A 4,958-nucleotide genomic window follows, 5' to 3' on the forward strand; every position below is an offset into this window, starting at 1 on the left:
ATACCTGTTAAAGTGCTTACAACCTGTCATTTGTCAGTATGAAGATAAGAGCGTAAGAAAGTAGGTGAGGCTTGGTGACTGTGATATAGTGAGTGCACGAGGTGGACCGGTGAGCGTCAGTGGGTTCTAGGTATGAGTGGCGCCGGGACTCTGCGTCGCGGACTGAGCGTCGCAAAATTGTTCCTGCGACCAAGGTAAAATGAATACGATAAGCTAGTTCAGCATCTCCCCTCCGCGCACCTCCACCATGACGTCATAGCAAATCCAGAGAGAGAGAGAAAGAGAGAGAGGTGGAAGAAATTGTAATCTTTACAGAAAACTATCTGTATGTATGGTAAACTTTAAAATTACATCATGATGTTCACAGATAATACTGAAATTACTCAGTATCTCTTTCTTATCCTCAAATTATCAGTATCTGAGATAATGACCGCCAGAGAAGTTATAAAGATGTTTTCCACATTAGGTGGATTATATTAATATGACGAGTTATTAGATGGGATGACATTTTAATTTATATACTGATCAGGCAGATGAGGAAGATAACATACTGTTGATACACAACAACTAGCTGAATAAAAACTCAGTAGTGATGACACATGAAAGCATCACATGGTTTTTATCATATTACGTTTTGGATTTGCGTACGTGAATGTTTCCATCTCTCTTCAAGTGTGGCTTTTACATGTAGACCTTTATCTCCACCAAGCTAAGTTAGGTTTTAGCCGGAGTTTTTTAGTCTGTTTATTTGCAAAATACCTCTGAGAATTATGACCAGAATTGAATGAAAATTACAGGATATGTTACTAATAAACAGATAATTTTTTTTTTTTTTTTTTTTAGTAATAAAGATTTCTATGTATGGATCCAGGAATTATCAAAGGATTTTGTTTTCATTGGGAGATAGGGTCATCTTCATATGTGTACTTATGTAAGAATGTATGTTGGGCGGAAATCACAGCATGTGTAAATCAAAATATTTTGCCAGAATACTGTGCTATCTTAGTGCTGTTCTAGCTTCATAACTTATATCATTGTTATTTCTTACCCAGCTCACAATGACCAGATGGATTGATAGATCGATAAAGATGCATAACTGCCTAGATTAATAGAAAGAGAGAGAGAGAGAGAGAGAGAGAGAGTTTCGCTCCACACACTGGTGTGTGAGTGACTGACAGGCGACAGCTGCCACCCATCAAAACCTGCTCTCGCTGACGTCATCATCCACCTGCGTGGTGAAGAGGTTTTCTGTCTCTCCCTCATCCCCCGTGAAATTACTCGTACCTTATCGTATTTATTTTACCTTGCCTGCAACGTTCAGTCCGTTTTGTTAGCGGACCGAACGTCGAGAAGGTGCAGGTAGTAAAATTAAGCTGTCTGAGACCGCAATGCACCACACTTCCTACCAGATGGTTGTAATCCTTTAATTGCTCACACACCACGTGCTCGCTGCATCTATGCTCCATACACATCTATTAATTTTTCCCCATGTAACTTATAATGACACACACACACACACACACACACACACACACACATATATGGAGATATGGAGACGGGGCCACACAAGCATAAAGCCCAGGCCCTGTAAAACTACTAGGTAATTACACTCACGCCCGGTAGCTCAGTGGTTAGAGCGCTGGCTTCACAAGCCAGAGGACCGGGGTTCGATTCCCCGGCCGGGTGGAGATATTTGGGTGTGTCTCCTTTCACGTGTAGCCCCTAGCAGTGAGTAGGTACGGGATGTAAATCGAGGAGTTGTGACCTTGTTGTCCCGGTGTGTGGTGTGTGCCTGGTCTCAGACCTATCCGAAGATCGGAAATAATGAGCTCTGAGCTCGTTCCGTAGGGTAACGTCTGGCTGTCTCGTCAGAGACTGCAGCAGATCAAACAGTGAAACACACACACACACACACACACACACACACGTTATTCGAGGTGCTTCTGGTTATGAATGATGTAATATAAGTGAGCAGCTGTATAGAAACTAATTTATTATGTAATATTGCCTCTTTACATTTCGCATCCACATCATAGTAATAGTAAAATTCCGTCTGACGGGGCTTCGCCTCGATAGATCGTGCCATCTCGTATATAGAAATTTGATTTGCATGTAAAAATGATTTTTCTTAAGACAAACTTTACTTACTTACTTACTTACTTACTTACTCATTTACTTACTTACTTACACACACACACACACACACACACACACACACACACACACACACACACACACACACACACACACACACACACACACACACAGAGAGAGAGAGAGAGAGAGAGAGAGAGAGAGAGAGAGAGAGAGAGAGAGAGAGAGAGAGAGAGAGAATATACTGTACATACATTCACTTGCGTAAATTAGATACATATGAATAAGTAACACACACACACACACACACACACACACACACCGCGTAGTGTAGTGGTTAGCACGCTCGACTCACAGTCGAGAGGGCCGGGTTCGAGTCCCGGTAAGCGGCGAGGCAAATAGACAAGCCTGTTATGTGTGACACGGCCCCTGTTCACCTAGCAGTAAATAGGTACGGGATGTAACTCGAGGGGTTGTGGCCTCGCTTTCCCGGTGTGTTGTGTGTTGATGTGGTCTCAGTCATACCCGAAGATCGGTCCATGAGCTCTGAGCTCGCTCCGTAATGGGGAAGACTGGCTGAGTGACCAGCAGACGACCGAGGTGAATTACGCACACACGCGCGCGCACACACACACACACACACACACACACAATTAGTTTGCTTATCAACAAAACATTAAAACAACTTTCTATACATGTACATAATAACAAGAATTGTCACTCTATATATAAAGAGTGATGAAGGAATATATCCAAGGTAAAATGAAAAAAAAAATTATATATATATAAAAAAGAAAAAAATAATAAATAAATAAATAACCACCACCACCAACACCAACAACTACCACTAAACTCGGAATCCACAAATATCATGGTATGTACAGTAATTATGTTTCTCTAGACTGTACAGTCGGTTCCATCTATGAAGTTGGTTCTATAGGTGAGCCAGGCGCGGATACAGGGGGGGGCCCAGGGGGCCCGGGCCCCCCCCAAAATCTCCGCTCCCCTTTAAAAATCTCGACTGTATGCCATATGCTGATAGTGGGTACAGAACAAAATCGCTTAAAATAATTATTGTAATCTGCTGCAACTATAATGCGGAAAGCAGCGGAATGTGTCGTCGGCCGTATAGGTATATATATGCATAATGCAGGCGCTGATGCAGGAGAAGGGGGGGAGATGGCTCGGGCTCGGGCCGCTATGTGGAGGTGGACGGGATACTATTTTTTCTGTATCTGATGCAACTTTTCACTCTCCTTCAGGGCCAGGGCACAGCAGGCACGTGCCCAAAGGCCAGGTCCCCGCACTCATCTAAGAATCTACGCGTATATACTCATATGGGGCCGTTCCCAGCAACCCAGGGACGATGGAGAGGGGCCGAGGGTATCGGACGAAATGTCTGCTAAAATCTGCTAAAATGTCCACTTTCTGTGATAGTCAAAACAATAACTTGTACCTTTCGTTTGCATTTCTGGAGAACTTAGAATTTTCTTTATTTACTTTCAGTATTTAAGTTACGGAAGTCGAAAACGTATATTGTTTATTATAGAACTAAATTTAAAGGCCTAGGAAAAATATGTGACCTCATTCCTCACATGCAAGCAATAAGTTAAATTTAGTGGATGGATGAATAAAAAAATAGTTAACCCTAAAAATAATAAATGCTCTTTTATTATAAATAATAGAAAATGACGTTGCACAGCTGATCGGGGGACAAGAAGACCGAGGAGGAATGTAGAACGCTGTATCCAGAGGTGAGCTTCCTCTCATGAATTTCCGCATTTTCTTGTATTTCTTCCCTCTAACTGATAGTGTATTGTTGTTGAAGATGTCAGAAGCATGTAAATAGGTTATTGCATACAGATTGAAAGTTCAGCTTTGGTCAGATCTTCATGTGTTATACCACTCATAAATGGAATGTGTTTACTGGCATGGCGGCGTGAGACCGTGGATGAGGATGGCGATGATGCCGGGAATCGTCTCTCCACCGACACTTGTTAAAAGAAACCATATAAGAATTCCTTATATATAACCTTCATTATGTATAAAGAAGTCATATAAGAATTCCTTTTATATAACATGTATTATGTGATCAACCAATTGCTGCTTACATATGAAATCAACATTTAATTTTCTTCGAATATTCATATGGTGACAATTTCTATCTGTTAGGATTTGCCTTTTCACTGGTCGAATGTGCAATTTCAATTGTTTTTTTTTAATTGCTTGCCACCTTAAATATTGATTACATATCATATGTAGATAGGAGAAACATAATTTGTCACATACATACGTTGACTGTTCGAGAGCTCAGAGCTGAGAATTTTAAGCAAAAAACCGCCATCACTAATCACTATCCATTGGTCTTCACTATCTTGAGGGCGGCGGGCCCCCCCCAAATAGATATTCTGGATCCGCGCCTGAGGTGAGCCAGATTCTGGCCCTGCAGTTTCGAATGCTAGTTAACATAATAAAACTGTCTTTCTATCTGCCTCTCCTCTCTCTCTCTCTCTCTCTCTCTCTCTCTCTCTCTCTCTCTCTCTCTCTCTCTCTAATGCATATCTCATTGAAAGTGATAGCTAACTGAGCATTAATTATTTTCCTTAAAATATTCTCCTTATATCTTTTGAAAATCTTATATTCTTTTTAAGTGTCTGTATGACTTCGCCGAAGCTAGTCATGCTCGCTAAATCGCGAAAACAGGTCCTAGACCATTCTTCAGTAGCGAAGACTTTCCTTGATGAGTGTTCAGATACGATTTCATATATATATATATATATATATATATATATATATATATATATATATATATATATATATATATATATATATATATATATATATGTGTGTGTGTGTGTGTGTGT

At 40.8% G+C, this 4,958-nt stretch overlaps 1 protein-coding gene across 2 annotated transcripts in view; it reads left to right on the plus strand.

Annotated features, from left to right (window-relative positions):
* Positions 1-3,060: 3,060 nt before the first annotated feature.
* LOC123515030 (solute carrier family 23 member 2-like) overlaps positions 3,061-4,958 on the plus strand; it is a 53,448-nt gene continuing 51,550 nt past the window's right edge. The window contains exon 1 of one of the 2 annotated variants that reach the window (XM_045273404.1): positions 3,061-3,848. The gene's annotated coding sequence lies outside the window, so the exon portion shown is untranslated. The remainder of the gene's footprint in view (positions 3,849-4,958) is intronic. The other variant, XM_045273408.1, reaches the window with a different exon arrangement.

This window comes from Portunus trituberculatus, chromosome 38, assembly GCF_017591435.1.
Source record: "Portunus trituberculatus isolate SZX2019 chromosome 38, ASM1759143v1, whole genome shotgun sequence".
NCBI classification, from domain to species: Eukaryota; Metazoa; Arthropoda; class Malacostraca; order Decapoda; family Portunidae; genus Portunus; species Portunus trituberculatus.